This window comes from Heterocephalus glaber, unplaced genomic scaffold, assembly GCF_053883595.1.
Source record: "Heterocephalus glaber isolate CG9 unplaced genomic scaffold, H.glaber_assembly_v1.0 deba00001553, whole genome shotgun sequence".
Classification (NCBI taxonomy): domain Eukaryota; kingdom Metazoa; phylum Chordata; class Mammalia; order Rodentia; family Bathyergidae; genus Heterocephalus; species Heterocephalus glaber.
The window spans coordinates 2,655,952-2,668,936 of NW_028258344.1; the positions used below are offsets into that span (position 1 = coordinate 2,655,952).

General features: G+C 35.3%; 1 protein-coding gene across 1 annotated transcript in view; it reads left to right on the forward strand.

Moving 5' to 3' along the window:
* Nucleotides 1-12,985, forward strand: part of Ubxn2b (UBX domain protein 2B) — a 79,779-nt gene that overhangs the window by 45,059 nt on the left and 21,735 nt on the right. Inside the window, exon 5 of the mRNA XM_087190349.1 lies at nucleotides 1-12,985. This exon is cut by the window's right edge and continues 21,735 nt beyond it. The gene's annotated coding sequence lies outside the window, so the exon portion shown is untranslated.

The window sequence follows — 12,985 nt, forward strand, 5'->3', positions numbered from 1 at the left end:
GACAGGTCAGTGTCATGAAAAGAAAAAGCTTCTAGAATGAAGGAGCAGTAAGGTGTGGCCAGAGTAAGAAGACTTGGACTGGATCCTTTATGGACAGATGAGCTGTACATGACATTTGGAGGGCAACTTGTAACATATGGACAAGATATGTGGAAAACTGATTAATTTTTTGATATATGATAATATTTTGGCTATATATAAAATTTAAATTCATACTAGAATGTTCTTCAAAAAATGTTAATAGTCATTAACACAAAAATGTTAATCGTGATGGGGTATAGGGCTTTTGAGGCAGGCCTGGGTTTGACATGTGCCTTAATTTACCATCTGGTGACCTTTTAACTCTTTCTTACTGAATCTTACTATAGATACTGAGAATTATATGAAATAATGCATAATTTTAAAACTACTGCCTTTTCCCCATTACCATCCTGATGGGTGACCCATCTACAATGTTTTTTCTTAATTCTTATCCCTTATTAATCACTTACTGTTTTAAACTTCCACTTGATTTCATTATTTTCACTCAATTCTTTTTCTCTCCCTCCACCCCAGAACTTTGTGAATTATCTTTTGTTATCTGTATGCCATTGAGTATCCGTGTATCATGATTATTCATCTCTCTTAGGTCTTTTTAGCATTAAAAACTCCAAAAATCTCTGACACTTTGTCACATTCTAATTCTTAATTTAAGACAATATCATTTTTTACTGCTCTTCATAATCTCCTGTAGCCATTGATTGTCTAAAATGCTATCTGTTCTCCCCCCTTCTCTCCCATCTCCTGTTCTCTCCAAACTGAAGGGCATAAGAAATAATTTTGACCTTGAATGTTCCTACACTTCTGATGTCTTTATATTTCCCTTATCTTGCTCCTCAGTAGAGTCAAACATCACATTTCCCTGGAAAGTGATTTGCATAAATGCTTGAATTACCTCAGCTATTCACCCTTCAACCAATTCTCTCCCAAAATTGGACTCAAATTTCTGTCATCCTCAACTGTTAGATCCAGCCATGATAAGGTCTTTTTAAATGTCTTCTTTCTTAACTAAATCCCCAATTTTTCTTGTGATCCTTATTACAGATTTTCATTTGCTCACGATTGTGATGAATATCTAATCTCATATGCATTAATTGACATCTAGCTTACTTTCCCAGTAATTTCACATCATCTTCTCCCTCACCTTCATTTGTCAATAATGAATGATTTCTTCCCTCTCTCCCCCAACCAGGGATCAAACTCAGGACTTTGCGCTTACCAGGCAGGTACAATGTCACTGAGCTACATCCCAGCCCTGAATTATTTCTTGTAGTTTCATTACACTTAGTTTCTAATTGCTTCAATTTCTGTTAAAAGTACAGAAGCATTTTCTGGAGCAAATTCACCCAAGAAAACATATTCTGGTAATGAACCAATGAATGTTGGAAGATAAAATGAAACATGATTTAGCAAAATAGTTAATTGCTTTGTATTATCCTGCTTATTTTTTTAGAGATCTGAATGTTTAGAACAATATATACTTAGAGTCACTAATATCTGACAAACAGCTTTTAAAGTCATAAGTCACCAGAGATGCCTCAACCCCTATTGCAACTATGTATTTCAATTCTGTGTAGCCTGGTGGAATAAACATTGCTCTGGAATCAGACTAATCTGTTAATTCCTAGTTTTGCCACTCATTCCTGTGTGGCTCTGGAAAAGGTACTCAGTACTCTGGAGTATTTACGTAATAAAATAGAAGCTAATAATGCCTTCCAAGACTGAGAAAAATAAAAAGTTATTTAGAGATATTTATGTATTTCCAAGAGAGGCAGAAACAGAGACATAGACCATAGATATTTCTACCAGGAGTAGCAGTGATTTCCTTTTCTTCTTATTACTAGATTAAATTGACTCCAAATTACATTTTATGTCCTCTGGAAGTCAAAAACCCTTTCCAACATCCTTCCACATTCCCAGCAGATTTCATTTTCATGAGCATTCTTGCCTCTTTAATTCATTTGACTTATGAATGATTATCCCATTGCCCCTCATGTGCCTGCTTTTAATTTGAAGACCTTTTATTAACATTCAGCTTTAACACAAGGAGATTACAAAGGAAGGAGATAGAAGTATTGCAGCAATGCAAACAACTACAGTAGAATACTGAGTTTTTCTCTTTTCAAAAGTCTTTTCAGCTGCCCATTCTTAGGGATTTTCCTTTGTTCACCTTGCTCCATGCCACGCTCCCAGGCATGTACTGTTGTGTCTGAACTCCTTACTCCTATTTGGAGACTAGATGCTTCTTGAAACTCCACATTTTCTCTCTTAAATAAAGCTACTTATTTTTTTCTGTCTCTAATCAGAAATTTGGTCTTTGAGCCAAATCGTTAAAGGTCCTCAGCAGAAAAAGGTGGGGTGAGAGTTATTTATTAAGTAGAATTAGGTTTTTTTTAAATGTCATTTGACTAAAGTTTACAAGCCTAAGAATAAAAATTACCTCAACATAAACAGAAAAAATAAAATACACAAAGGATCAAAGTTACAAGTGTAGTGCGATGCTGATGTCCCCAAACAGCTGTAGTGGCTTGAAATAAAAAAGGACCTTGATAAATATAATTCAAGGTCTGCTCTTATCAGTAAATGGCCTTGATCTTGGGTATTGGATCCAGAGTTGATCTGGCTCTGTGTGTAACCTTGTGGCTTATGTTGACTTTGGAAATCCTTCAGCTCTTCAGTGACAAAATACTTGGCATTTCTAAGTTTCTAGTACACAAATACCTCACTTCTGATACATCTTTGTTCTAGTACATATAGTCATGAATTTACCTTTTTTTGTATAAGGCTGTTAAAGGAATCTGACTGCTGCCATCTTAGGCTGACCAGAGACCACTTTGGGCCTTTTCCATCCCACTTAATAAGGCCCAGAGACCATAACTCCTATCATTATTCAGCCCTTCTCTTAACAAGCAACCACCACTCCCTGTACTTTGTCAGGCCTTGTCCTTGGAAGGTAGCCACAACTCCTTTTCACTGCTCTTCCCTCTTGAAAGTCCCATTTTGACTTTTTCCTTTCACAACCCTCCTTTATGCTCATGGCCCTATAAATGATCTTATAGCCTGTACCAGAGTTACCAGTCTGGTCTAAGTGCCAGGGACGGCCCTCTCAGGTTTGTTCTGAAATAAACCTGTCCTGTTGAGCTTGTGCCTTTGTTTTGCTCCTCCTCCACTTTTTTTTTCCTAACAGCTATCATTATATAAGCTTTGAAAAGCATGCCATTTCAAAGGGAATAAATAAAGGGGAAAATATACTCAACGCATCTCTAAAAACCCAACCTTGGGCCTTCATGCTTTATTTGAGATTTCTTTTCCAAGCATTTACAGAACCTAATGTGTGGCCAGCAAAATATGAATCCAAGATGAAACAGACTGGAATGTGGAAAAAGGTTTTACTATGTTTTCTTCAACTTTAGAATGTCTAAAATCAGTTGGGCAGTCAAGAAAAGCAGCATGTACCATGTCCTTAGATACTTGAATCAATCACCTAGTTAAATTCCACTCAATTAACATTCTAGATTGAGCTCACCAGATTACATGTTTGAAGTTGCGTATTTTTTTTAATGTTCATATCTCATGTGTGCCTCTATAAAAACAGTTCAGTATATTGAAACAGATAGATTAGGGTAAACATGACTATAACTTGATTCCTAGCCTTTTCTCCATGACTTCTTATCAATAAGACCTTAGATAAGCAACTTTACCTTTGTAAAATCTTACACAGCATAGAAAATGTCAATGTGTCTATCATTGATTGATTTAATTTCTTTACTTACTGCTTTCTGCAAAATAGAGTATCATCCCTTTTAGTTGTTTTAAAAGTGATTGACATCTTAAGGGATCAAGCCCTTTTTAAATAATTTGGATATTAAAAAGCCACCCTATATAATTATAGTGAATGATTTCAATACCTCACTCTCACTAATAGATAGATCATCAGACCCCACAAAAAATTACCAAAGAAACATCACAGTTTTAACTACAGCACTATATAGATCCAATGGATCTTTGAAAAGATAAATAATATTGACAAACCCAAATCAAACTAATTGAAAAGAGAGAAGACCCAAATTTTTAAAACCTAGAGATGACAAAGAATTTTTAGAAACTATTTTGAAAATATGTATTCAAATAATTTATAGAACTTGTAAGAAATAGTTGTTTATACATGCACATCACCTACCAAATTTGAACCAAGAGAATATTAAAAAATCTAAACAGATTAATAATACATAATAAAATTTACACAGTAATAAAAGCCTCTTAACAAAGAAAAGCTCAAGACCAAATGAATTTACTGATGAATTTTACCAGACCTTTAAAGAATATATAATACAAATGCTCTTTAAACTCTTCCATGAAATGCAAAGGGAAGACATAATCATGTCTTCCAAATTCATTTTGCAAAGCCGGTATCACTGATTCCAGAACAAAGACTCATTGAAAACAGAAAACTACAGACAAATATCTTTGATAAACATTAAGTCCAAAAGTCCTCAATACCTCCAAGTAGGATTCAGCAACACATGAAAAGTTCATGTACCATGACCAAGTTGATTTCATCCCAAGGAGTCAAGGATGGTTCAACATATGTAAGTCAATAAATATAATACACTACATAGTTTCAAGGATGAAATTACATGATCTTATCAAAAAATGGAGAAAAAGCATCTGACAAAATACAATGTTTCCTGATAAAAACTTGAAGAAACTAAATGTAGAAGGATCTTTCCACAATTTAATGAAAACTATATGTGACAAACCCATAGCCAATATCATACTGTATGTCAGAAAAAAAATGAAAGCAATTTTTGGTAAACTTAGGAACAACCCAAGGTTATCCATTCTTAACACTCCTGTTCAATATAGTACTTCAAGTTTTAGCCAGAGCAATTAGGCAAGAAAAAGACAATAAAAAGATACAAATAGGAAAGAAGGGTCCAAATGTCCCTATTTGCACATAGAGGACCCTGAAAACAAATACCAGAACACTTGGATCTGGAAAAAAATTCACCCAATTGGCAGAATAAGAAAAAAATGCAAAAATCAATAGTTTTCCTGTACACCAATAATGAACCCACTGAAAAACAAACCAGGAAAATAATTTCATTCACAATCGCTTTCAAAAATACCTACAATGTACGAATAAAAGAATTTAATTAAAAAAAAATACCTAGGAGCTGGGCTTGGTGAATGCATGCCTATGATCCCAGCACTCTTGAGGCTGAAGCAGGATGTTATAGTTTATATCTAAATGCCCCCCAAAGCTTCATGTGTTCATGGGTGGGGCTTTTGGGAGGTGGTTGGACCAGGACTGTGTGATACTCATCAGTGGATTACTCCATTGATGAGTTTAAATTTAAATGTGATATTGGGAGGAGGTGGGTCACTTAGGGCATGGCCTGGAAGGGTGTATCTCCCTTCTCCCTTCTCTCTCTGCTTACCCCTGCCACATCATGAGTGATGTCTTTTCTGCCATGCCCCTCTGCTATGCCACCTTGTGTTGGAGCCAACTGACTATGGGCTGAAGCCTCTGCAAACTGTAAGCCAAAATAAACCTCTCCTCCTTTAACTTGTGGGTGTCAGGTATTTTGACTCAAAAATGAGAAAGTAAGACACAAGAAGATCATCCACATCCAAGGGCAGCCTGCATTACATAGTGAATTCAAGATCAGCCTAAACTACAAAGCAAGACCATGTCCCAAAATAAATAATTAAATAAATAAAGCAAAAATTAAAATATACTGGGAAGAAACCTAACCAAGAAAGTAACAAAAACAAACAAAAAAACTCTACAATGAAAAATATAGAATACTGAAGACATTGGAGAAGACATTAGAGGAGAGAAATACCTCCTATGTTCAAGAATTGGCAGAATTAATGTTAAAATAGACATATTAAGAGATCTATAGATTCAATGCAATCCCCATCAAAATACCACTCACATTCTTCACAGAACTAGAACAGTCCTAAAGTTCATATGAAAGTGCAAAAGAGCCAGAATAGCTAAAGCAATACTTAAAAAAATACTTAGAATAAGCAATATTAAAGTATCAATCCAGGAATTAAACCAAAAACAGCACCAACAACAAAAATACAAATGAAGAGACACCTAAGCAAGGTGCAAATCCAGTCTTCCAGCTCACCAGAGGCAAATTCCAGGGGAAACAAGGTGGAAAAATCTGATAACCACCTGGACACCCTGAACTGATAGCACAGGAAATGACAAAAATAGATGAATGAGGCTCTAGAAAAATTTGAAACAAATAATTTCCCAGATAACTACAGTGATGGTGAGCAGAATGAAAGACGTGATTAAAGACTCTAGAAGAGAAACAGATTTAAAAAAATAGATGAGCTCAGGACCATGATGGAAGCCATGAATGCCCAGCATAGGAAAGAAATGGAAACCATGAATGTCCAACATAGGAAAGAAATGGAATCCATAAAACAGACTTAAACAGATATCCAGGAGATTAAAAACTCCACTGAAAGTATTCACAGCAGATTGAGCAAATGTGAAGATAGAATATCAGACATAGAAGATAGGATTGTGGTTAGTGACCATGAAAAGAGAGATTTCTTAAAAATAGTAAGGGACCATGAGAAATCAATCCAGCAGCTGCTAGATGATGCAAAGAAGAATAACATAAGACTGATAGGAGTCCACAAAAAAGCAAAAAAAAGTACAAATGACATTCAAAAAACTGTTCACAGAAGTAATAGCAGAAAACTTCCCAAACAGGAAAAGAATTTGACATACAGATAAGAGAGGCATATAGGACTCCAACTAGCCACAATCAAAAATATGTACACCTAGACATGTAATAGTCAAGCTCCCGGAAACCCAACAGAAAAAGAAAATGCTACAAGCAGTTAGAGAAAAGAAACAAATCACATACAAAGGAAAGCCCATTAGAATCACATCAGACTTTTCAACACAAACCCTCAAGTCAAGGAGAGGCTGGAGTGAGGTATTTCAAGCCCTAAAGGAAAACAACCTCCAACTTAGATTGATGTATCATGCAAAACTATCTTTCAAAATTGATGGCAAAATAAGACACTTTCACAACAAAGAACACCTGAAAAACTTCATGAATACCAAACCAGCACTACAAACAAAAAAATATCCTAGAAAAAGACAATGAAGGTCACAACTCTGTGAGGCCCAACAGAGTAAAGCCATCAGGCAAGGTAAGAAATTAAAGGGAGAGGGGGGAAAATAAAAAATAAAAGAGCCAACAACAGGAAATAACATGACAAGCCTTAGTCAATACACATATCAGTTATAGCTATCAATGTTAATGGCTTCAATTAGCCAATCAAAAGAAATAGACTGGCAGAATGGATTAAGAAACAAAATCCAACAATATGCTGTATACAAGAAACACACCTAATTCAAAAAGAAATTCATAGACTGAAAGTAAAAGGATGGAAAACAGTTCATGCAACAGGAACCCGAAAAAAGCAGGAGTAGCTATCTTATTTACAGACAAAATAGATTTCAAACCAAAACTAATTAAGAGACATGAAGAAGGTCACTATATCCCTGTAAAGGGAACAATCCAAGAGGAAGAGATGACAATCATAAATATATATGCACCAAATAATAATGTCCCCAACTATACAAAACAAATATTAATGGACATGAAAAACCAAATAAGCTAATAACTAATAGAATTCTAGTGAGGGACCTCAATATGCCACTGTAGCAAATAGATCATCTTGACAAAAAAAATCACCAATGAAATATAAAAACCGAACCAAGCTTTTGCACAAATGGACTTAGGGCCAGGGATTTAGCTCAGTGGTTTCACTGCCTGCTGTGCAAGCGCAAGGACCCGAGTTCGATCCCCGGTACCAAAAAAAAGAACAAATATACTTAATAGATGTCTACAGAGCGTTCCACCCCACAAAATCAGAATACACATTCTTTTCAGCTGCACATGGGTCATTCTCCAAAATAGAGCACATGCTAGCTCATAGAACATGTTTAAGTAAATGCAAAGGAATTGAACTTATCCTGTGTATATTATGAGACCATAGTGCAATTAAATTAGAAATCAATAGCATAAGAAACCACAAGAACTCCACAAACACATGGAAATTGAATAATACTCTCCTGAACAACCAATGGGTCACAGAGGAAATTAAAGAAGAAATTAGGCAGTTTCTACAATTAAATGATAATGCCAATACAACATACAAGAATCTGTGGTATACAATGAAAACAGTTCTATGACATAAATTCATAACAGTGAATGCCTATAATAGAAAAACGAAGTGAACTCAAATAAACAACTTAATGCTGAACCTTAAGATCCTAGAAAAAGAAGAGCAAGAGAAATCCAAAACTTGTACAAGGCAGGAAATTATAAAGATTGTAACAGAAGTCAATGCAGTGGAGACTAAGAGAAAGATACAAAAAAATCAATGAATCAAAGAGTAGGTTTTTGAAAGAGTAAATAAAATAGATAAACCCTTAAACAACCTTATGAAAAAAATGAAAAGGATCAAATCCATGCAATTAGGAACAAAAAAGGTGAAGTCACAATAGATCCAGCAGAAATCCAGAGGATCATCATTACCTACTTTGAGAAACTGTACTCTAAAAAAATGGAAAACACAGAAGAAGTGGACAGATTCCTAGATACACGTGAATTACCAAAGTTGAACGAAGAAGATATAAAAATTCTAAACACCCCAATTACAATCAGTAAAATTGAAAACATAATTAAAAATTTACCAACAAAGAAAAGCCCAGGTCCTAATGGCTTCACTGCTGAATTCTACAAGACATTTAAAGACAAACTATCACTGTTACTCTTCAGACTCATCAGTGAAACTGAAAGGGAAGCAATACTTCCAAATTCATTCCTGGAAGCAAGGGTTACTTTGATTCCAAAAGCAGAGAAAGACCCAACCAAAAAAGAGAATTACAGGCCAGTCTCCCTAATGAATATAGATGCGAAAATCCTCAACAAGATACAGGCAAACAAAATACAGGGGGTCATCAAGAAGATCATACCCCCTGACCAAGTCAGATTTATCCCAGGGATGCAAGGATGGTTCAACATCTGTAAATAAATAGATGTAATACACTACATTAACAGAGCCAGGGACAAAATCCATATGATCATCTCAATAGATGCAGAAAAAGCATTCAACAAAATCCAACACCTATTCATGATAAATACCCTACAGAAATTGGAATAGATGGTCTTTATCTCAACCTGATAAAAGTTTTCTATGAAAAACCAACAGCCAATATCAGGCTAAATGGTCAAGAAATGAAAACTTTCACACTAAAATCAGGAACAAGACAAGTATGTCCACTATCACCACTCCTGTTCAATATAGTTCTGGAAACATTAGTCACAGCAATTAGAAAAGGGAAAGAAATAAAAGGAATAAAGATAGGAAAGTAAGAAGTTAAACTGTCATTATTTGTTGATGATATGATACTTTACATAGAAGATGCAAAAAACTACGCCAAAAGACTTCTAGACTGAATTGACAGATTCAGTAGAGTAGCTGGATATAAGGTCAACACTCAAAAAACAATACCCTTATTGTACACAAATAGCAGACTCACTGAGCGAGAAATTAGGGAAACAATTCCTTTTACAATAGCATACAAAAAATGAAGTATCTCGGAATCAATCTAACAAAGGAACCAAAAGACCTCTACACTCTGAAAAAGGAGATCAAGGAAGATAGAGAAAATGGAGACACCCCTTGTTCCTGGGTAGGAACAACCAATATAGTGAAAATGGTCATACTTCCAAAACTACTATATAGATTTAATGCAATGCCGATTGAAATTCCAACAGTATACTTCACAGAACTAGAGAAAACAATCAAAAAATTCATTTGGAACCAGAAGAGACCTATAATAGCAAAAGCAAGTCTAGGCAACAGAGACATGGCTGGGGGTATCACAATCCCCAACTTGAAATTATACTACAAAGCCACTGTGGTAAAAACAGCATGGTACTGGCAAAGAAACAGACCTGAGGACCAGGGGAATAGATTAGAAAGTGCAGAAACAACTCCAGACATACTCAGTCACCTCATCTTTGACAAAGGAGCCAACCACCCTCATTTGAGGAAAGATAGCCTATTTAAGAAATGGTGTTGGAAAAACTGGATTTCTACTTGCCAAAGATTAAAACTAGACCCATACCTATCACCATGCACTAAACTAAAATCGAAGTGGATTAAAGATCTAAATATTAAAACAGAAACACTAAATTTGCTGGAAGATAAATTAAGTAGAACTCTTGATGACATTGGCATAGGAAAAGACTTTATGAACAAAACCTCAGTAGCACAGGAACTAGCACAAAGAATCAGCAAGTGGGATCTCATCTTATTAAAAAGCTTCTGCACTGCAAGAGAAATCACCACCAGAGCTAAGAGACAACCTACAATCTGGGAAAAAATTATTAGCAGCTATTCCTCAGACAAAGGACTGCTATCTAGAATATATCTAGAACTGAAAAAATCAAAACCCCCAAATTCAAACACCCAATTCACAAATGGGTATCTGAAATGAACAGACATTTCTCAGAAAAAGAAGTAAAAGCAGCAAATAAATATATGAAAAAATGTTTGACATCATTAGTCATTCAAGAGATGCAAATGAAAACAACACTGAGATTCCACCTCACCCCAGAAAGAGCAGCTGCTATCAAGAAATCAACCAATAACAAATGCTGGCAGTGGTGTGGGGAGAAAGGAACCCTTTTCCATTGCTAGTGGGAGTGCAGGCTGGTGCAACCACTGTGGAAATCAGTATGGAGATACCTCAAAGAACTAGGGCTGGAGGTCCCATTTGACCCAGGTATTCCCCTGCTGGGGATTTTCTCAAAAGAATTAAAAGAATACCACAGTGATATATGAGCCCCCATGTTTATAGCGGCACAGTTTGTAATAGCTAAAGCTTGGAAACAGCCCAAGTGCCCATTAGCTGGAGAATGGATAAAGAAGATATTTCTTTTTAATAAAATGGAGGACTACTCAGCCATAAAGAATGAGAAACGAGGCATTTATATCTAAATGGATGCACATTGAGGCCATACTCTTAAGTAAAATAAATAGGACACACATCTGTAAATACCGAATAGTTTCTCTGGTGTGAAAAATTAAAGTATAAATAAGGATCATAGTGTATAATTGATAATGTGTAATAAGAAAAGGTCTAAAGTGGTAGGTTAAGTGGGAGGGGTAAGGGAAAGGAAAGAATGGAAAGGAAAAATTATGAGGAGGAAAAAATAGAAACAAAGTCTTTGTAAATAGGGAGGGATGGAGGGGTTGAAGGGAGGGCAGGGGAATGGGGAAAAAATAAGACCCAAGGTACATCATGTAAAGGTACAAGTTTCCAATCATGAATGTAACTGTATTGTATACCTAAAATGTCCTAATAAATGTGATATGGAAAAAAATTATATATACACAATGGAGTATTGCTCAATGGGCTATAGATAAAAAAGAATGAAATTGTGTCATTTGTAAGGAATGGATGAACTGGAGACCATCATGTTGAATAAATTCAATTATTTTATATAAAAATAATGCACTAATCAATTTTCTTAAAAATAAATTCATCCCATTGGTAACTGTCATGATCCTAGAGTCTTCTCCCAAAACTTCTGTCAATATTTGACCATCGTAATAACTTATGACTTAGAAGCCCAAAACAGAAAATGTTAATCTATTATTTAAAAAAAATTTTCCCAATGCTTTGAAATGAGGGTTTTGACAAGAATGAGAAGAGATAAAACAATTATAGACAATGTATTTTACTTGTTTTTGCCCTTTGTTAAGTGGTTTTTATATAACTTTTCTTTGAATTATCTATGTTATGGTTAGCTTATGTTAACTCCATCTATACCATTATCACCATTCCCCTTGAACTGCAAAGAAATGTCTGAAAATTGTCCTTTATGTTTTAGTTTTTACAGATTCATCAGAAGTACTGTTTGGGTGGTATATCACAGCTCTTAAATGAACTTTGTATTGAGAAAGTAGGATTTCTATGGGATGAGTTTTCTTCTAGCCTAGCATTTTATAATGCACTATCACCTTCTGGTCAGATGTGTAAAAAGTTCATTCAGACATAAGGGAAAGGAAATTGACCCCATCTCTCCATGAGAGGAGTATTACTTTTAGTGAGCCAAAACTTTGTTTTTCAGAAACATCACTTTAAACCTTTAAACCCAAAAGGAAATTTCTAACAGCCAGGGTGCATTCTTAGAATGATATAGATAGACCATTGGATTAAACTTGATCTTAGCCAAAAGGCTGAGAAGCAATAGACCATTGGATTTAGGATATGGAGACATTATGACAGCTCACTTGGAAGGTTTTAGTTTTGTTTTGGAGTTGTTTTAATTTCTATTTCTCTAGTGGACAGGGTTGTTGAACATTTTTGAAAGTATTTATTGACCATTTATACTTCTGAGATGTGTATTCATTTGAGGTGCTCACTTTTTGATTAGGTCTTCGATGGGGGGGCACTAATTTTTTGATATCTTTATACATTCTAGATATTGGCTCTGTTAATTCAGTGTATTACATTGATTGATTAGCATATGTTGAACCATCTCTGCATCCCTGGCATGAATCTCACTTGGTCAGGGAGTATGATCTTCTTGATGATCTTCTGCATTCTATTTGCCAGTATCTTATTAAGGATTTTTGCATCTATGTTCATTAGTGACATTGGCCTACAGTTCTCTTTTTCAGTTGGTTCTTTCTCTGCTTTGGGGACCAAGGTGATCCTTGCTTCCAGGAGTGAATTTGGGAGTGTTGCTTCCCTTTCAATTTCATTGAGGAGTTTAAACAGTAGTGGCAGTAGTTCCTCTCTAAATGTCTTGTAGAATTCATCAGAGAAGCCATTTGGACCCAGGCTTTTCTTACCTGGTAAGTCTTTAATTATGTTTTC